The 22,245-nt window shown below is 45.1% G+C and overlaps 1 non-coding gene across 1 annotated transcript; it reads left to right on the top strand.

Moving 5' to 3' along the window:
- Positions 1–20,635: 20,635 nt before the first annotated feature.
- Positions 20,636–20,707, top strand: Trnam-cau (transfer RNA methionine (anticodon CAU)). Its single transcript has one exon. It is a non-coding gene; the product is annotated as a tRNA-Met (tRNA).
- The last annotated feature ends 1,538 nt before the right edge of the window (positions 20,708–22,245 follow it).

Here is a 22,245-nt window from a genome sequence, read left to right as displayed (position 1 = left end):
TCTCCACATTTGTTCTTGATGTCTAGGCATGAAAGCCTAACCTACGGAAACACACAGACAGCTCGCCCGTCACTCGCTTATATATACTGGCGTGTTTTCAGGCAGAACACGCCAGTATCCTACGTTGGCGGTACACCTCGCACTAGCTCTCATTCAGTCATGGGCACGTTACCAGTAAAAAGTAACAGTGTTACAGTTACAGTTACCTAAGCCAAAAAAGTAACTCTGTTACAGTTACAGTTACAGAGTTTCCGAAAGTAACTTGTTACAGTTACAGTTACTGTGCAAAAGTAACGTCGTTACTTTTCCGTTACTGTATAAAATAATATATCACAAATCAAATTATAGAATTTATTTAATAAGGGTTGCACGTCGTAAAACCCTAGACGAAGGAAACATAAAAGGGGGCCCAACACCAGCAATCACTTTGAACGCCTCTTACTTGAAGTGGAAAACGTGCTTGATGTACTGGAACGACGGCAGTATATCCTAAGACGTTTATTAACTATACCCAGAAGCGCATGCGAAGAGCAGCGGGGTGTGCAGGAGTGGTTACGACGTCCATTGTGTCTGCTCCATATGTTTAAGGTGTGTCAGACTCTGTTCGGAGAGCTTCCGGTCCGCTGGGCATACAAACCGTTTTTAAGTCCCGTTATTATACCTTGGAACATGACAACGTGTGTTCACGAAATCCTAAGACTGCACACCTGCGGATGATCCTGGCAGTATCTAAAAGTGCGATGCGGGGATCGGCAAAACGGGCAGGAAATGATCAACGAGGCCTAAAGAACTCAAGCGGAATGCCGCTAAAGCAACCCATGCAACGCGTTCTAAGACCGAGCTTGTTGAGCACTGCTGGATGACAGGTCATATCTTTGACCTAAACAATGCGACGACGCCGGTTTGTGAACAAAGGTGGGGGAAAAGCAACTCCCGGAATCGTGGTTCATTCGCCGCGGCTTGCAAAAACAGCCGCGACCCCCCACTGGACATTTACAAGGACATGTGTGACTCGAGGTCATTTTTTTTTTCTTTTTTAGGATGCCACCTGCTTTGCGGGTGAAACGTCTGTCATTTTGTTAATAATTGTTGCATTAAGTCGGAGTAAACATTTTACAACCAGTTACAAAGAAGTTTTAAAATATCGCTTCGCTAGTTCACGGAATTTCTGGCCTTAGCCGTTTCGCGTTCTGCTGTTTTCTATCCACCTGTCAAACACGATTAGCTCGGAGCCTCAGACGAGGGAGACTATAAACATGGCATCCTAATGCTCCTCCACCTGTACACCAAGAACATAGCTAGATGCTCAAGTGACGAAAAGGATATATATGCTGAAAAACAAAAAACGGACGCGAACTTAGCAGGTTGTTCAGTTGAACCACGATTGATTTACATGTTGCGTTAATGACAGACCTCCAACCTCGGTCTTCTGCAGGGAAGATAATACGCTTAGTAACCTCCTCTCCTAAACTGCGATGGGAGCCCTATTCTGGAAAGTTGAGGGGTGGAGAGGATATACGGTAAAGAAGAAAGTTCGAAAAAGTGTTGCTGTTGGATAATTTTTCATAAAGACAGAAGTAACTGTAACGGTATTTTCCGTTACAGTTACTGCGAAAAAAGTAACAGTGTTACAGTTACAAGTTCCTCTAACTTAAAAGTAACTAGTTACAGTTACAAGTTACTGAAAAAAGTAACTAGTTACCGGTAACGCGTTACTAGTAACTAGTTACTGCCCAAGACTGCTCTCATTATAATTGCAGCGTTCGTCAGCCTCAGCTACAGCGGCTGCTATGTCAGGGTCAAAACTCAAGCTCCAAGTTTTGATTGTCCACTACAGTTTCACCGTAGTCTTGCTTTCAACCGTTTAGGACTTTTTCCCATAGCAGAATGTTTTAACCTTTGATGAATGTCATATTGTTTAAGTAAGGCTGAAGTTCAGGGGAAGATGAAAGCTTGAAGCGATGAAAAATCCTTAGAACACGGGGTGCAGCTGGAGCCAGCGTTTCTTCGGGCGGCCTTGTCTTCTTCAAGGAGGCAACTCAACAAGGTTGCTGCATTGAAGAAGGCAAGACCGCTTGCCGAAACGTCGGCTCAAGGGACACCCCTTGTTCCGAGAATTTTTCATCGCATAATGCTTAAGTGTAACAAGTAAAAAAAGCAAAACATACTTTTTGTTTTTGTACCTTGAGGACGTCGTAAAAAGATTCTGCCACAAGAAAAATAAAATTGCAGGCTCCTCCCCTCCACCAACCCCTCCAAAAATAAAGAAAAGAAGCGGGAGCCCATTAGTGAGTTTGCGTAATTCTAGACACGTTTTATTCGCACCTATAAAACTCGGGAACCATGTAGGTTTGCGTGAAAATAATAATAAAAAAAAAGATGCACAGAATGAGCGTCGTGTACAGTAATTTACATGTCGAAGGTCCTGTTTAAAGGCCAGCATCGTGGTACTCACCTAAATAACAGATCGGATTCCCATGCTGAAACTGAAGGGAGCAAACAACGAAGGACGAAAATTGCACGGGCGCAATGCCGTCCACTTCTTCACGTCCTTTGTTTTTTGCGCCATTCCTTTGGATTATATAGACTTCCAACTCGCTCAATATTCAGTACATTTAAGTCAGATTTCCGTGTTTTCTAGAATTGTCTAAGGGCTTTTTCATCGTAGTCCTCGCCGTTGTCGAGGCGAGTCGCTTGATCTTTGAAAGAAACGCTGTCAGGAATGTGAGCTATAGGGGCCGTCAAGCATTTGGCTTGACCGTTGAAAGGGACGGTGTCGGAAGAAGTCACACGGCCCACCTTTGACCAAGCGACGTGCTGACGTCATCATGTCACGTCATGATCACACCACAGATTTGGGCGTCCTGTGACTTCATCACATGATTTTTTTGCATCACTGGTGTTGACGTCGACGCCGACAGTCACTTTTCGCGATTGATGAGGCACCTGAGTCTTTCACCTTAAAGGGTCCCTAAACCAGCGAGAAGTCGAAATTTAGTTGTGCACGAGTCTACAACCAACACGTAGGCGTGAAAATTTTAGATGCGAAGCATCTTATGGCGGAGTTCAAACCGGTAGTGGTGGTGGTGGTGTGCGGCGTGACCACCCTCACTGCGCATGCGCGAACCCTTTCCACTTCTACTATCCCACTTTCCCCTCACCCCTCCTCCTCTCCCACTTCCCCTCTCCACTTTCCCTCTCCCCTCCTCCTCTCCGTTTCCCCTCTGAAACGCGGGCTCGACATGCCGAAACGCTGCTTCGCATCGCGTCATAGTCCCCTTTAGCGGGAAATGGTGTGATTTTTTCGAAACTGTGCCGTAATAGCGCAGATTCACGCGCTTTGATGATCCAAAAGAGGTCCTCGCTCGCTTCGCTCTTTCCTTCGCCAGCTCCGTCCATCGGCTCGTCTCTCCTCCTGGCCGATTGTTCCTCATCACCATGCGAGGAGGAAGAGCGGCGAGCGCACGTACCTGCGAGGAACAGGTTCTTCTTGTGGATGACATGACCAGACGACAACGTTGACGTCAGGGCGAACGCTGAGGCAGCTAAGGATTACCTAAAGGCCCGGAGAGGAGAAGGGATTGTTCCTTGGAATTTGTGGGGCGCCCGCTGCTCGTAGCACTTCCGCGTTGGACATTGTTGATCGTGACGGCACTATGAACACGACGCAGGCGTTTACTTGAAATCATAAAAAAAATATCAAAGGTGGTTTAGGGTCCCTTTAATAAGGGCTACCCACCATTGTGCGCTGAGCTCTCAAGTGGTGCTCGCTGCCCCTTGGGCTCACCTTTGAGCAATCATACTAAAAGGTGCCTTGCATGATTACAAACTTGGAGGGATCGGCAGTTGAGCGTTGGTGGATCAGAAGTAGTTACTGTACCTCTAAGAGGCACGCCTCTACAGAACACTAGAATTCAATTAATCGTGGCAGAAACTTGAGCCAATACGGACGCGGCCAACAGCAAAGAGCCATTACGTAAGAAATGGTCTGTGCCATCGCAGACCTAGCTATCTTACTTGAGCCTCTAGAGAACAACAATGCCGCTTATCCAATAAACGATTCAAATTGTGTGAAATGTGTTTTTACAGGAGTGTTTTCCTCATTCGTACGAGATGCATTGCCACATGTCTTCTTTTATCGCGGCAGACGGCTAAACGCCTGAGAGCGCAATTACGATTTCCATTTGTGTATGCGGACATGAACGGTTGCAGAAAATGAGCGCTGCCTGACTTTCTCAGTTCAAAAACAAAATCATTGGAGCGGTCGCATTATACGGTTGTGAAGGAGTTCATTAACCCACTTTCTTGGACGGAGCGGGTGACTTATGCAACAGAGGAACAAAACAAGACCGGAATGGGTAACGGAGAAACGGAGAAAGACGAGGAGAGACCGCATAGCGTGAAAAACAAAGCACGAATGTGACCTCTGCAGTGATAGCTTGAATGCAGAAATCTGGCGTTACGCTGGATAGAACGTTTAGTTGGGCGAACTCTCACCTAGCTGCTCTAAAGAAGCCGCGCATATATATATATATATATATATATATATATATATATATATATATATATAACGTTTGTTTGTTTGTTTCTTTTAACTGCAGACTCTGCAAAACTACTTGATTCCGGCGATGCCGTCTTTGCAGCTCATTTCCGCGTTTTAATCTCGATACCAGACCTACAGAATAGCCAGCGAGTCAATATATCAAGGCTTAAGCGAAATATGCGCTCGTCTAAGTTTTGTAGCGGAAACAACTGTTCGCAGGTTCTTTCTGTCAATCAATAAATCATTTGTAGTTATTGTTAAACGACCGACAACCACCTTATATTACAGTTATTTAACTAATTCTCTCGACATTTATTCTGAACATTTATTACTCAGTTCGACTGCTCAGCAATTTTCACTTCCACGTCGTATTGAACCCCACCGCTTCTAGCTTTCCTAGAGTTGAATGGCGAAGAGGGGGAGGAGGGGGGACGGGCTGAACACCCCTCTCATTACGCCACTAAGTCGAGACAACCTGAAAGAGCTGGTCACAAAAGCCATAGTAAGCAGTACACGTGCCGAATATTTTCTTAACTGTATAGGTGGGTCGACCTCTCGGTGAGACCAAAAACAGACGACGAGGCGAGGGATATTGAAGGTGAAAGAACGTCTGGAGGAAAAGAAAGGGGATGATATTATATTGATAATATTGATGCCGCGGAAAAGAGCTTGCACTTTTGCAACTGGCAGCATGTAGTCTGAGCACGTGCTGAGTGGCAACGGGATGGTCGTTAAACGAATATTAGCCTCCAATAAATATGCAAAGGCGCCGTCAAAATGGGCATGCGTAGAATTGGGATGTCAGTCTTGGTTCTCGAGTGATGTCCTGTCGGCATCTTCCAAGGTGAAATAGACGTGCCGCAGCTTGTCTTGGCAGTAAGATTGTATATATATACAGGGTGTTTCAAGAAATGTGTCCAACCTTCTAAAAAAAATCAGGAAAATGCGATATTTGATCGCTGCCTGTAATTAAAAAAGTTAGATTAATTACCTTTTTAATTAGTGGAGTTAGGTGGTTGTGTCAAATGGGAGAAATTAAGTTCTTCATGCCAGAAACCCAACCCACCTTTGAGATTTCGAAAAAGTGGCATCTAGTAATAATTACGAAGTAATGAACTGTACACCCACCCCTTATGTAATGCCCCCACTCGGGGCCTTTAAGGAAATAAAGTGAAAGTGAAAGTAATGAAATTCAACAGAATTCAATGGCGAAACCTAAACAGAAACATGAAAGAACGCAACTGCCATATTCTTCTGAGACGTCCAAAATGAGTAAATGACTGTTTCTGTAGCGCTAGGCATCTTAAGATGGTTAGAGACATGATTTGAGACAGTAATTAAGAAAGTTAAATTAATTAACTTTTTAATTAGTGGAGTTAGGTGACTGTGTCAAATTGGGGAATTGAAGTTCTTCGTGCCAGAAACCCATCCCAACATTGAGATTTCGGGAAAGCGGCATCTAGTAATAATTACGAAGTAATAAAATTCAACCGAATTCGATGGCTTTTGCTGTTGAAAGCCGTTGCATTTCGTTGAATTTCATTACGCCACAACAATTACTAGAGGAGGCTTTTTCGAATTCTCAAAGCTCGGATGGGTTCCTCGCATGAAGAAATTCAATTCCCCCATTTGACACAATCACATAATTCCACTAATTAAAAAGTTCATTAATTTAACTTTGCTAATTACTGTCCTAAATGATGTCCTTAACTACCTTAAGACTCCTGCCGTTACACAAAAAGCAATTCTCAAAGCCCCGAGGTAATATCATATTTTCCTGATTTTTTTAGAAGGTTGGACACATTTCTTGAAACACCCTGTATATATGTAATGGAAGAAATCTACAGCGGATCCACAGCCACAATAGTCCTCCATAAAGAAAGCGACAGAATCCCCAAAAAGAAGGGCGTACGGCAGGGAGACACGATCTCTCCAATGCTATTCACCGCGTGTTTACAGGAGGTTTTCAGGGCCGTAGACTGGGAAGAATTAGGGATAAGAGTTAATTTAGAGTATCTCAGTAACCTGCGATTCGCTGATGAGATTGCATTGATGAGTAACGCGGGAGACGAATTACAGCTCATGATTACTGAACTGGATACGGAAAGTAGAAGAGTAGGTCAGAAAATTAATATGTATAAAACTAAAGTAATGTGGAACAATCTTGGCAGAGAGCAGTGCTTTGCGATAGGTGGCGAGACACTGGAAGTTGTAAAGGAGTACGTCTACTTAGGACTGGTAGTAACCGCGGAGCCGAACCATGAGAGTGAAATAACTAGAAGAATAAGGATGGGATGGGGCTCATTCGGCAAGCATTATCAAATCATGTATGATAGCCTACCACTATCTCTCAAGAGGAAAGTATATAACAGCTGCATCTTACCGGTACTTACCTACGGAGCAGAAACCTGGAGACTTACAAAGAGGATTCAACTTAAATTGAGGACGACGCAGCGAGCGATGGAAAGGAAAATGATAGGTGTAACCTTAAGAGACAGGAAGAGAGCAGAGTGGGTCAGGGAACAAACGGGGGTTAAGGACATCATAGTTGAAATCAAGAAAAATAGATACGGGCCGGGCACGTAGCACGTCGGCAGGATAACCGGTGGTCATTAAGGGTAACTGAGTGGATTCCAAGAGATGGCAAACGCGTGAGGGGGAGACAGAAAATTAGGTGGGTAGATGAGATTAAGAAGTTTGTAGGTATAACGTGGCAGCAGAAAGCACAGGACCGGGTTGATTGGCGGAACATGGGAGAGGCCTTTTTCCTGCCGCGGGCGTAGACAGGCTGATGATATATATATATATATATATATATATAGATATATATATATATATATATATATATATATATATATATATATATATATATCACGGCTCGGACAAATTCCAGGGTGATACGAATTCTTGGGTGGTTCTCCATTACAATGCAGGCCCATCGGCCTGCATTGTAATGGAGTGCGGTTGTTGCGAACCAATTGTCACCCTGTGACGTGTGGTACGAACGCACGCTACTGCGCAGGCACGAACAGGTGCTGCCCGCGCTGTCGCCGAAGACGTGGCAATCACGCGCCGCACCGCCAATTCGTCAGGATAGGCCACGGAGGGATAGGCCATCTGCAGCGCATCGTAGCCTCCGAGATTGTGCGCGCGAATCTTGGAGGCCTTAATGCACTTAATGCGTTTACGTTACAGATGGCGTTGACGTCGCGCTTTTATTTCCCCTGCGCGTCAACGCGTGCTGGTGTGCTCGAGGCAGCGTTGTTGTACTGGGCTCACACGTACCTGCCACGTCGGTGCAAGCCACATGGAATGTGGCTTGCACCGACGCAATCAGACATCCTATGAAAGGTGTACGAGGACCGAAAGTGGAAGCGGACGTTCTTGGCGAAGGAGCTATAGGCCCCGCAACGTCAACAAACACGATTCTTGGACCCGCGCATACCTGCTAACTCTCCGATTTGCACGGGAGACTCCCGGATTTTGGGCAAACCTCCCGATTCTGGGTGCCTTGCGGCCTTAAATCTCCCGAAAAACATCCCCAGCATCTCCGCGATAAGAAAATAACAACAACGAAGGACAGCGGTTCAAAAATTTACTGGCCTTCATCTATCGTGTGCAAAGCGCTCCGTAAGTCACTTTCGTCGCAGTACTATTCTGTCATGCGGAAAAGTGCACTAAGATTAGGAAGGGCCGACTAGTTGTCATGGGTCACAACACACCTGGTTCATTAATTACACGCGCCGTATATTTACGAGTACAAGTATGATCGTTAAAGTCCAAAAACTTCACTGGCAATCATTTGGAGCTCTTCATGACGTTGCTGCAAACCTGGGAAACCATAAATAAAAACGTACGTAATTATCGCTGGCAGCCGCCCAGTTAACTAAGATTGAATGTTGAACTTAGTGCAGCAAGCGGGCATGTTTGTATTGAAAAGTTGGAGGCAGTCGCGTTTCTACACAGTTCCACTTGGACTAATTGTTCTAGCATGTCTGTGCCCCGAGATATCCCGTTGCGAAGTTTAATTGCTGTTTGCATGATTACGCATGCAAGACAGTGAGGATCGGCGCACTGTGCCTCCCTGATGTGACGAGCAGTCATTGCTTGCTATCGCCAGACGGTAGTAAAAGGGTAACCGTTATCATCTTTGCCTATGCCTTCGACCCGTTGTCAGATTGAACGCCGCACGCAACTTCGGCGGCACATCGGGGAGGAGCTTTGCGCTAGTGCTCACTGTCTTTTATGCGTAATCATTCAAACCGCAATTAATCTTTGCAGCGGGATATCTCGGGGCACTGACATGCTAGAAGGATTTTTCCTAGTGGAACTGGCTGCAACTTTTCAATACAAATATGCCCGCTTGCTGCATTCATTAAAAAGCTCATTATTCAATCTTAGTTAATAGGCGGCTGACAGCGATAATTATTGTCTCACTTTTTGTCCCCCTGGATACATAAATTATCTGCAAAAGTGGTTTTCACGTTGTTCCCAGTGCTGAATTTTAACAAAGCATAAAGCTTAACTTTCAAAACCCGATATATATGCCCACTAACATCGGTATTCATGGATAAAATTTGGATTTGGCTCTTATAGATTGGAACATTTCATTTGGTCTCGAATAAGCTCGTCAAAGAAGTCTAAATCGAAGCGAATCAACTGTATAGAAATACTTTGCGATAAAATTAACACCATCCTTGGGCTTCATTCGGTGTCGTTCTTTGTTGCATGGGTTTAATGCGATGACTAGAGTTGAAGAGCGAGTGGTGCTTCCAGGCAAAAGGTGCATCATTCTGGACTGTCGGCAGCGTTTTCTTGTTTGAAGGCCTTCACAAAATGCTTCAGCTCTTCTTAGCTCGCTTTATGCTACGCCGTTTGGGATCACTTCTTCTTCTTCAAATAATAGATCGGTACTCAATACCTTCGTTTCAGTTGTCTTCTATTTCAAATATACCGTCTTGGAACGAAAGAAGGACATGATACTGTTACTCATAACTCGAAAAGAAAGGCGAAAAGGCAGAAAGAAGTAGGAAAGTCAGCCTCTTAGTCTTTATACTCGAGTTTTGTGCTACAAGATCATGTCCTTCAGTAAGTACCAACTCACGCAAGGAAAGCTCATTCTGGAACTAAAGCATGATAGCAAAGCAACTAGGACACAAATGAAACAGATTGAATGAGACCATGTTAGTTGTTTTGGTCACGATTGTTGACGCAGAGCAGGTTTAATGGGCCTGGCTCAGCTTGATCCGAACAGGTGCAGGATTTGGCTCATTTTTTATTCGAAACTGCCCTTTTGAGTTCACGTTACAATCAGGAATTGCCTTATTTTGATTACAATTTTTTTAAAAGTGAAAGATACTTAGACGCGCTTTACGCTCCCATGTAATTTAGCCCAGTTTAGATTTCTGGATCAGGCTCTTTTAGAAACAAAAAAACGCCGCGTGTGTATTTAAGATTTATTGCTGTCTACCGCTGCTGACACAACTTAATAATATCTGGGGTTTAACGTCCCAGAACCACGATATGATTATGGGAGACGCCGTAGTGGAGGGCTTCGGAAATTTCGACCACCTGGGGTTCTTTAACGCGCACCTAAATCTAAGTACACGGGCCTCAAACATTTTCGCCTCCATCGAAAATGCAGCCGCCGCGGCCAGGATTCGATCCCGCGACCTTCGGGTCAGCAGTCGAGCGCCATAACCACTACCACCGTGGCGGGGCCCTGACACAACTTAGCACGCGCCATTAGTACAAATCACTAGCACTGTGCAATGTGTCTCCACAGGGCAAGATTAACATAATACATGGACATGTAGATTTCATGAAGGAAGAAAGGAACAAAGGATGATCGACTTAATGCTACACTGCCATAGATCTAACAAACATTCTTTTTTAATTTTCAGCCATTCTACTCCGCGAAGTTGGATGGCCAGCGAAGCTGTGTAGCACAGGGATTTATTTATCTAATTTATTCAATTATTTAATTACACATTTTTTTTTATAATTCCAGACTTTAGCGTACGCTCCTTTAAAGAAATTCTACCTCAGTTTCCGTGGGCCAGAAGTACAACGTCAAGGAATAATTCATTCATTCATTCATTCATTCATTCATTCATTCATTCATTCATTCATTCAGCTATTTGCACGTTTATATATTTATTTATTCAATTCATTTAATTTTTGTTAATTTAATTCTTTAATCTTTCTCTGCTTATTTTTAGTGGACAGTGGTGAGCAGGGGGGTTTGCCCAATTTCTGTGGCCCATACCCTCTAGGGGTTTTCTGTCGAGCAGGTAATTGTTTACTAGGTGACTGTCAGCGGAGTTGCATTATCTTCATATATCCGAGTCATGATCGCAGGCGCCCCAGCCAATTCGCCCGGTTCGCCAGCTGCTGCTTGAGCTCAGTCTGGGCGGCCACAGTCGCTTTTTTCTTTAATTTGAAGGCAAAGGCCGTTCATGATAATGGCAAATCCCTGTTGAGTAGGTGACTGTTCGCGGAGTTACGAATGGCCGAGTTACACACAGCTTCCCTGCGAAACCCTTTCCGGCGAAATGGCAAGCTGAGGAAGCTCGACAGTTACCTCGAGGTCTTCGCTAATCATAAGAACGCGTGTCTTGAGCAGCGCAGAGAACAAGGACACAGCGGAGAAAACGGAAGTCGGTGCGAGTTTCTTGTATGCATGTGTTTTCTCCGCTTTCTTCTGTTCCGTGCGATGCTTGACGCGCACGCTACGATGGTAGGGCTGCAGAACAGGTATAGCCTTCCTGCCTTGACCTTTTTCTCTCTGATTAGATCCTGCGAACTAGGTGCCTATTTGTTACCAGCCCGGATGAAATAGGACGTCATTAAAGATCATGTTGACCAAGAGCGGTTACTAACATTTCGCTACTTGTTTACTACCTACATTAGTAAAGAGTTCGTAGCTGCAACAGTTACTAACTGCGGGCGTGCCCCCTTCCTCACGGCAGCGCAGTGCGTAACTGCGCTTTATTTCTGAGCTGTTTATAAACGGCAATGGCAGTTTGTTTTCCTTCATGGAACTCATCCAGCGCTAAATTTTGCGACAAGCACAGAGAAAGACATATCAGGATGGGCACTGTGTCCTGTCTTTCTGTGTGTTTCTGCGCACAGTATTTATCTCTGGATTACTTTCACGAAGAAATATATGCATCACCAGCTAGCCCCGCAGCGTGTTTTGTTAACGACAGTCTGCTCACCTAGGTACGTTTTTTCACAGCCGTTAGCATAAACTATGAAGGCTTCTCACAAGGCAAGTAGCTGTGCCAAATGCTTCTTTAGTTAGTCAAAAGGAGGTATACACTTGGGCTACCTATGTGAGGGGGCAAAAAAGGAGCGGTTCGCGTGAAATATACTTTTCGAAAGATTCCGGGCGGCTGGTACGGCTCGGACGTGCAAATGTGCTCGTATAACATTATAGGCTTTTTCAGTCATTTCTAAAAACAGCTGTAGTGCACGGGCATGAATGGTTTGTTTTCTTTCAAATAGCATTCGCCGTACATTTGCGCGCGTGCGTTGTTCATCGCGATAACCTGCGGGGACTCGTAAGATGACTTGCGCGCCCTCTGACATTTGTCATTACTATTTTGTGCGAGAACTCAGGCTCAGGTAAGGAACGAGCACTGTGCAAGCAGAGCAGTGCGGAGTAGGCGTGAATAAAGGTATTAGTTCACTTAACCGACGTTTCAATGTTTCTCCAGGCTGCGGGAAAAGGGAACAAAGTGCTGCTAAAAATTTCCAGAAATTTATCATTTCTAGTTAGGAAATGTGGATTGCGCTATATGAAAAGATGTATAAAACGTCTCCACTTGTTTAGGAAGCAAACCTCGAGTACAGAGGATTGAACGACAGGGAGCAATGATATTGTTTTGTCTCGCTTGCGGAAATATGGAACGCGTTTTGTGTGCAGTACTCGCGGATTGAAACGTGACATCGCTATTTCTTTATCACGACTGCTGTACGAGCAATCGCTTGTGCTAACCGCCTCATCTAGCTGCAAATCTGGCCAATAAAAGTAACGTTGGCTCTTATGTAAGTGTCCGAGTCAAAATTACGCCGATATGACACGAACTGTACATGCTGGAAACTTAAGTATGTTTCCAACGTGTACTAAAGCTCACATTATTATAGAATTTGATGCCTTCATGGAGGAATTGTTTCAATTAGGAAAATGTATTTTGAGAATCGTTCACGGACAACGAAGTGTACCAGTGCACCACGAAAGGGCTGGAGAAGAATGACGTCACACAGGTATTACATGATCAGATATTTACAGTGCAAGGCGAGATTACGAAGCAAATATGTCATCGAAATAGTTTGTGCTACGGTTGATTGCCCCGCCAGGGTGGTCTAGTGGTTATTACGCTCAACTGCTGACCTGAAAGTCGCGGGATCGAATCCCGGCCGCGGCGGCTGCATTTTCGATGTAGGCGAGAATGTTTGAGCCCCGTGTACTTGGATTTAGGTGCGCGTTAAAGAACCCCAGGTGGTCGAAATTTCCGGAGCCCTCCACTACGTCGTCTCTCATAATCATATCGTGGCTTTGGGACGTTAAACCCCAGAGGTTGTTATTATATCTATGGTTGATTATTGTGTACTTCAAGTTTGATCCATTGGTAGGTGTTGAAACTATGTTGTCGGTGGCTTAAGAATAACTACAAATGATTTATTGATTAAGAGAAAGAACCTGCGAACAGTTGTTTCTGCTACAAAACATGGATGAGGGCGCATTTCGAGTGAGCCATGTCATTGCTTCCTCGCTGGCTACTCTGTAGATCTATTATCGTGAATAAAGCGCGAAAATGAGCTGAAATGAGGAAATTCCAGGAATCTAGTACTTTTCAGTGTCTTCAATTAAAAGATACAAACATAGAGCCGCCCAAACGTTATGTTGTGGTCTTTCAGAGGCTGGATTCAGGTCACATATCGCCGCTGATAAAGATCGTGTTGGTAAAATGAAATTGGGTTAGGACAAGGAAATATAGGGCGTAAAATACGTAGCACAAACTCTCGCGTGTATGTATCAGGTGTACAAAGGGCTTTGCTTGAGTCAGTGCACAAACGCTACACACATTTAATGGAATCACTGCTGGCAATCGTGAGCATGACCCATTTGACCCGGCCGCGGGCGATGGGGCTAGCATCTCACGTTTCCTCGACGTGCACGGGGTGATGGAGAGCTGCACAAATATTCTTTAATAAAAATGTCACACCGCTTTCTTTTATTGACCGTCATCGAAGTAGCTGGGTCACTTTGGCGTTGTGCGCAAACATAGAGTTTGCAAGCTTTGTCACTTTCATTTACCCATTGCCTCGATCGATGTTGTGAGCACCGTTAATAACGGAGCGTGTCTACATGGTTAAAGATTAGGTTGTTATTGAGCACATACAGTGATGGGTAAACGTTTGCTTCTATACCATGGGTGTTTGTTTGTCTCGTATGTCACGTTTCCCCCCTCCCCCCGCCTCCTATTTCGTTTTAGTCAAGACTGTTGATTTGTTCGTACGTAGGATTCTTTTCGTGTGTTTTTTTTTTATGGTCGTGCGGCGTACTTGTACACTCTAAGAAAAAAAAACCGTATACGTGACTCTTTTCGGAGAGTTCTGACTTGCCACGTATACGACGCTCTTTAAAGAGTCACGGTGACTCTCTCGGTGGGTCAGTGTCGGCGCGCTCTAGGAGAGCTCCCCAGCTCCCTGGCCCTCTAGGCAGAGTGGCAGGACTCTTATCCGAAGGATCACGTTACCACTTATAGGGAGTCAGACGACTCTTGCCGGTAACACTCCTACGGGGGTCAAGTGACCCACACCGAAGCGTCAAGCGACTCCACAACTATTTTAAGCTACTCGTTTGACCCTTGCTCTACTTTTGCGCGACTACTTTTGAAAATAGTGGAATATTCATTTTAAGCAAGTCCAATAATACTTGCCGTTCTACCCGGCGACTGAAAAAAAAGAATAGTTCAATTTTAGCATTATTTTATTAAAGCTCGTCAAAACAACACACCTTTCGCAGCAAAGTAATATAGAAAGCGCGAAAAGATGGTCTGTGATTTCCAATTAAGAAGTTCAGGTATTCCTCATTTACATGCTTGTATGAGTATAGCCAACTAAAATGTGTGACTGATGTGCATAGTGTCATATGGTGCAAAATAAACTGCACAAATCGGCATCATGTTTGAATCTTTATTCCTTATGGTTAAGAATAAACCAAAAAGTGGTGACGGCTGGAGGCATCAGAGTTGTGGCTTGCTATGCTGTGGCTCCTGTTCAGCGTGAGCACCATAAAAACGGTATCTGAAAAGCAGAAGGTGATATTATAATGAGAAAATTAAATTGCAGTAAACGTTTGCAAAATCTACACAATAAGTAGTTCACACGGACATAATGAAGGCTCATAGCAAAACAACAAATGCAAACAGGCATGCTAAGGAACCAAGTTTTTTTTTCCGTTATCGTGTAAAACACAACTTGCAAATAGTAGCTTTTGTAACACGTCACTTCGCGACAAACTTGCAGCACAAGGTCATGTGAGCCTCTTTTAAACAACAAACGAAATTGGTAGGCTCCTTTGCGTGGGTGCCACTCACCTCTTTTCCTACGTCGTCTTGTCCAACCAAAATAAATGTAGGACCGACTGCCTCGTTGACAGGGCGAACGCCGCTCGCTGTTGATTTTCCCATCACGAGCGGTGAGGCGCCAGACCAAGCAACACCTTCGTTTCTCCGAGTGTGGCTGTCAACTTGAGTGAAGAGGCGGGAGAAATGATCCGGGATTCTGGGAATAAACAAAACATACACACTGCTTAATTGTATTTAAAACCACCATTAGTTTAACACACCGTTCCTGCACACACATCTGACATGAGTGTTCCGTTCGAAATAATTTCCCAACGAAAACAAATTTTTACGTAAAAGGCAGCGGGAACATCGTTTCGCAATAGGCACTGGCTATGCACGAATGAAAGCACTTCTTTTCTGAAAAATCGCTTCAAAATTTGGTGTCAGAATAGGCACTGCTTTGCACCAGCATATTCGGACACAAAAGCACATCCTCCTGCAGTCAGGGGCACGCCGTGAGCAGTTACTGACCGCATGTCTTACAAACGTAACCCATCCTTAAATACTCAGCAAACACATTCGAGTAGGAGCGCCCGAACGACACCCAGCGCGCGCGGACGCCGTCTACGTCGACATCAGATATGTAATATGCTAGAATTAGCGCACATAACTCCCACAATCACGTACACTCACTCGATTCTGTTAGAGCGCCCAACGTCATCGCAGTGTATGCAAACCACGAAAACAGCAAACAGAAACGAGGGAAAAGAGTGCACGCCGGCGGCCGCAACAACGCGCGCCGTCGAAAGTCTAGAGCTTTTTCACTTTACCGGCGAGGCGTGTCCAACTTGAATGACTACCGCATACATTCTGGAAGCCACCGTACTATATCTGCACCTCAAACTACCGTCTTTCAGCCAACAAAAACCATTACATATAGTGCGTCTGAGCGTTCTGTACACAGGCTTTTTTTTTTTTCACGTTCCCACGCGCGGAAGCAGGCTGCACACTCAAGGTCGATGGAAATGTTATTATGAAATAGACTAAAGTGCATGTCAAAACGACATCTTGCACCGTCAGTAGTGCAGACACGACGTGCGATCAGCAAGAAATGACCCTCGATTGTATGCATCGCTCACTTTATGGGAGCTTGTACAGCAACGCGCATAACGGTGGCAACTCGTTAACTGACAGCTTTAGTTGGGCATCCGCAACAGCCCCGCGGATACAGGCTACTGTTGGAAATGGCTGGCAAATTCCGCAGAGCTGCTGCAGACGCCCAGCTAAAGCTGTATAATTAGTACCTACGAAAGCGGTACACTCACCGTTAACTGGCACCCGTTGCCGGTGTCCGGAGCTCCATGAATATTCCGCCCTCCAAGCGTCACTTCGTGCACGGAGCCGACGTCAACACCACCGAAGACGCGCAGCCAACGCAACTACGCAACGAATTCCAATAGACCAGGAGACTGAGACTGAGACGACTGAGAGAGAGCGACGCGCCACCCCGGCGCCAACCCCGCCTGCGTCGCCGAGCAAGGCGCCACAACGGCGCCAAAAGGCGAGCGTGCGATATGTATGGCGTATACGGCGGCTCTTCCGTATACCGAAGCCAATCGAAACGCGCTTCAGGAGGGTCCAGTGACTCCTTCCCAAATGCGAACTCTTTTTCTCTGCCTGTACCTTCCAAAAGGGGTCAGATGGACACCCGAAGAGAGTCACGGTTCCATGACCCTCTTTTGACTCTCTTTTTTCTTAGAGTGTACTATATCTGCACCTCAAACTACCGTTATTAAGCCAAGAAAAACTATAATATATGGTACGTCTAAGCGTTCTGTAGACTGGCTTTTTTTTTCACGTTCCCACGCGCGGAAGCACGCTCGACACTTAAGGTTGATGGCAGGGGCGTAGCCAGAAATTTTTTTCGGGCGGGGGGGGGGGGGTTCAACCATACTTTATGCATGTTTGTGCGTGAGTTTGTATGTGCGCGTGTATGTATACGAAAGCAAAACCGAAACATTTCGGGGCGGGGTTTGAACCCCCCCCCCCTGGCTACGCCCCTGGTTTATGGAAATATTAGGAAGTAGACTAAAGCACATCTCAAAACGACATCATGCACCTTAAGTAGTGCAGACACAATGTTCGATCAGCGAAAAATGACCTTTGATAATTGTTTGCATCGCTCATTTTAAGGGAGCTTGCACAGCAACGCGCATAACGGTGTCAACCCGTTAACTGACAGCTTTAATTGGGCATCCGCAACAGCCCCGCGGACGCAGGCTGCTGTTGAAAATGGCCGGCAGATAACTTCCGCAGAGCTGCCGCAGACAGCCAGCTAAAGCTGTATAATTAGTACCTACGAAAGCAGTACACTCACCGTTAACGGGCGCATGTTGACCGTGTCCGCAGCTCCATGAATATTCCGCCCTCCAAGCGTGACTTCGAGCACGGAACCTGGCGTCAACGCCACCGAAGATGCGCATTTTTGTTCGAACACAAAACTGCACGAAAGGCGACCGGTGGTGGTGGTAGTGGTTTGGAGAGGAAAAGGCGCCTAATTTCTGCAGCCCGGTCGGGAGCACGGCGCAGCGCCTAGGCGATTGACGCAACCCGCGCAACCAACGCGACGCATTCCAAAAAACCGAGCAGACTGAGAGAGAAGGCCGACGCGCGGCGACAGCCCGGCTGGCTCCGTCGGCGAGCGAGGCGAGACGCGCCAGAACGGCGCCGAACGGCAAACGCGCGATACGTATGGCGTATAAGACGTCGCCTTCATCACGGAAGCCAATCGAAACGCGCTTCAGGAGAGTCCCGTGACTCCAGCTATAAATGCTAACTCTCTTTCTCTTCATCTACCTTCCAAAAGGGGTCAAAAGGACACCCGAAGAGAGTCACGTGACCTTGACCTTCTTTTGACTCTTTTTTTTCTTAGAGCGTAGCGTTGCCAAACAGTGAAAAAACTCTTTTATACGGCGTAGCTGATGCGAAGGCAACCGACTGACCTGACGCTGTTTTTGTTACGATAGAATGAGGTTTCATCAACTGAGCTTGCAAGTTGGCTGGCTTGGTACAAGTCGAGCCTCCTTCCAGCATGTATGAATCTACAAACAACACACTCCCTTTATCCACATGGTTCTTCGCTCGCGGTGGGCGTTCATCACATAAGCGGCTCCTTCATATGCAGCTTAATTCGAACAACCTCCGGGCTTCGCGAACCGTTGTGCCTCCCGCCGTCAAACTACCGCACGTTTCAGGTAATTCGTGCCAAGCCTTGAATGATCCACCGGTGGTTATGGTGCTCGACTCCTGACCCATAAGTCACGCGATCAAATCCCGGCCGCGGCGGCCGCATTTCGATGGAGGCGAAATGTAAAGGCGCGTGTGCTTAGATTTAGGTGCGCGTTAAAAAAATACCAGATGGCCAAAATTTCCGGAGCCCTCCACTACGGCGTCCCTCACAATCATATAGTAGTTTTGGGACGTTTGGGACACCAACAATTATTGTAAGACCCACCGGTTCGTCATGAGAATGTAACGAAGCTAATGTTTTTTTTTTATCAGTCATAGGAGCAACTCATGTATTTTTGCTATCAACATGGCTAAATATTTACAGAGGCCCAAATAACCACTGAAAATACAAATAACGAGCGGGTAATTCTTTCCTGGTGTCTCTCGTCTTTTCGGCGCACTTCCTGACGCCAACAGGGCAATTCACGCGACGCCATTAGGGTACGTAGCTCTCGATTCGTCCATGTACGACCGATATCAGTTGGGAATGGTCTCTCACCATGCTTTGCCATGCAGTTGCACACCCGTTCTGCCTTGCCTTTTTGATTGTCTTGCGCAATCAACTGACTGCACTTCGTTTAGTGCGTTTTCGACTGGGCAAGCGGAGATAACAGTGTGTAGCCGAAAAGCGCGAAAAGGTGATAGGCCCTATGCTTAGTGCTGACATTGTCGACGTGTTTTATGAATAAAAAAAGTGGCGAGGAGGAGATAGCGCCTGTAGGAAGGGTTGTGAAGGCGAGAAAGAAACCACTCCCTCGTCTTTGAACTCGGGGTGGTAGGGGCCCTTTAATCTTAAAGTGGCTTAGGAGCCATTTAACCTTCATTCATTAGGGAAACTTCAAAATAGCTATTTGCAGTGCCTTCGAAGTAGACGTTGTAGGGTCTATTGAAAAATATGAGAGTATTTCCTTTCCGGGAGAAAACCTCTTGTGGTTTTATTTATTCCGAGCTCCAAAGAAGGTCCGTGAGATTTGTGTCGGTGCCACATGACTTGGCGCTAACATACAGTGATTTTGGTGGCCTCAAACACGCTATGAACTAATGAGGAATCTTAATTATTGGAGTTAGGTCGAATAAAACTATGTGCGATTCCACTTTCGCCGAAATATTTTGTCTTTTCATACAATAAAGCAGATAACGCCATTAGACGCGAAATAAATACTGCATAGCAATTCTTCAAGCTCTCTGGACCGTTTTGTTGTTGACGGACAGCGTAATAAATCAGAAAATTTCATCCGCAGATGGCGATGCATAGGAGACCTCAGATGTAGCCACCGAATAATAATATTGGTTGTTGTGTGTTCTCCTCTCTACCTCGTTTGCGGCAGCATGTCCTTGGGGTAGATAAATGCCACTATACCATCGTTTCTAGTCATGCACTACTTCTCCAAATTTTGCGCACAATTCTTGCAGCGAGGCAAAAATCAAAAGCACATCGCTGTAATCCCGGAAAGAAATTTGAATATTTGTCAGTAGGCTCTGCAACTCATCTGTTGAAGACTTTCTGTTCATAGAATCATGTTGACATACTCATTAGATTATTAATGAGAACTAACAGACAATAACGCCAAGGAAAGTATAGGGGGTGTTATCTGTAGTATTTAGAACATAGATGTGAAGAAAGTAAAGTGGACGAAAAGATGACTTGCCGCCGGCAGGGACCGAACCTGTGACCTTCGAATAACGTGTCCGATGCTCTACCACAGAGCTACGGCGGCGGTCATCGTCCCGTCCACTTTTTGGGGTATATATGTTGATTTAAACGTAGGAATGTTAGTCAGCGCCAATCGCAGCCATGGCGGCGAGTGTAGAACACTCTTTTTTGCCTGGTGGCGTCACGTAGCACGTGATCTTTTTACGGGCTGGCAGCTGACCAATAATCCCTCGCATACTACCTGAAGGCATTAAGTCTGCCAGGACGAGACCCTCGCTATGAATGAAGGAAAGGAGATGATTTTCTAAGGGCTCGTTTATTTTTGTTAGACACAATATTAATGAGAACTAACAGACAATAACGCCAAGGAAAGTATAGGGGGTGTTATCTGTAGTATTTAGAACATAGATGTGAAGAAAGTAAAGTGGACGAAAAGATCACGTGCTACGTGACGCCACCAGGCAAAAAAAGAGTGTTCCACACTCGCCGCCGTGGCTGCGATTGACGCTGACTAACACTCCTACGTTTAAATCAACATATATACCCCAAAAAGTGGACGGGAGGATGACCGCCGCCGTAGCTCAGTGGTAGAGCATCGGACGCATTATTCGAAGGTCGCAGGTTCGGTCCCTGCCGGCGGCAAGTCATCTGTTCGTCCACTTTACTTTCTTCACATCTATGTTCTAAATACTACAGATAACACCCCCTATACTTTCCTTGGCGTTATTGTCTGTTAGTTCTCATTAATATTGTGTCTAACAAAGATAAACGAGCCCTTAGAAAATCATCTCCTTTCCTTCATGAAATTATTGTAAATAATTGTCCATGCTACAACCAAAAAGAAAAAACACCGAGAAAGGAAGATGTAGAGAGAGCCATAGATATTGGTACTTTAATGACCGAAAGGTGGACTCTCTTATGATCACCACGTCACCTTAAATACGGGCTTAGAAAGCGTGTCAGTTTGGTGCAGGGATTGGCAAGTTAATATCGACCAAAAAATCCGCTCTGCTATCCATAACTAGAAAAAAAGCATTCATCCGACCTTAATTACGTCATTAATTCAACTACCCTGTCAAATGTTAAGCATAAATATCTCGGTATCATTTTGTCATATAACCTACGATGGCGCGCTCATATTCATTACATTACATCATCTGCACTAAAAATACTGCTCTTTATGAAAAGACGATTAGAGCTAGTACCACGAGACTTAAAGTTACTGGCCTATTATAGACTTATTAGACCCATCTTGTAGTACGCAAACACGGTCTGGTTCCCGTACACAAAAAACTGTCCGACAAGCTCGAAGGTGTTCAAGGGCAAGCGCTTAGGGTCATTTTCAACAAACTTAACCCAACAGATTCGCCTACAGAATTGCTTAAAAAGTCTGGATTATTAACCATAAAAAAACGGGCGAAATTGGCACGCTGAAAGATAGTGTACTAACTATTACGCAATCACCTCAACATAGACGAGTCCCGTTGCATAAAACAATTCGCAGCTAGTACTACGCCAGAAACGCTCTCATAGGCTTGCCTCTTACAGATTTCACACAAATTCTCGTTCCTACCACTTGCGATCATAGAATGGAATAGCCTGACCCCCTCCATTGCCTGTAGCACATCCTTAGCTTCTTACTCTAAACTAATTGAAAGAGAATCGATAGCCTCGCAATTTTAATATGGTGTTACGTCTTTTGTGTTTGTTCCTATTTAAGTCAAGTGCCAATAGGCTTGTGGTAAAAAATTGTGTATGTTTCTTCGTCTTCTTTTTTGTTTGACTTGAACTAAATTTCTATCTCACTTTGTCCACCTGTTATAATCCCTGTGGGATTGACAGTACGTATAAATAAATAAACAAATAAATAAACAAATAAATAAATAAATAAATAAATAAATAAATAAATAAATAAATAAATAAATAAAGGCGGCTTGTACTGTCTCGGGCCTGCTAAACCACACTGGTGAAGGGGCTTGGGGTAGCAACAGATATATGATGTGAAGCGAATGTTTGGTGACGTCATGGTTAAGTCGATAGAAGCTGGAAATGACACCTTGTTTAAGCAACGTTCAGGTGCACGCTTCACCGTATATGCATCTTCCGAGGCTACTGCAGCTTAGCCAGGAAACCCTCTATGGCGTCTATTTGTGCAGCAGTATAAGCGCCACTGGAAGGAC

This window comes from Rhipicephalus sanguineus, chromosome 1, assembly GCF_013339695.2.
Source record: "Rhipicephalus sanguineus isolate Rsan-2018 chromosome 1, BIME_Rsan_1.4, whole genome shotgun sequence".
Classification (NCBI taxonomy): domain Eukaryota; kingdom Metazoa; phylum Arthropoda; class Arachnida; order Ixodida; family Ixodidae; genus Rhipicephalus; species Rhipicephalus sanguineus.
Note: the sequence above shows the minus strand (reverse complement) of the source record. Positions and strands in the feature narration are given on the sequence as shown.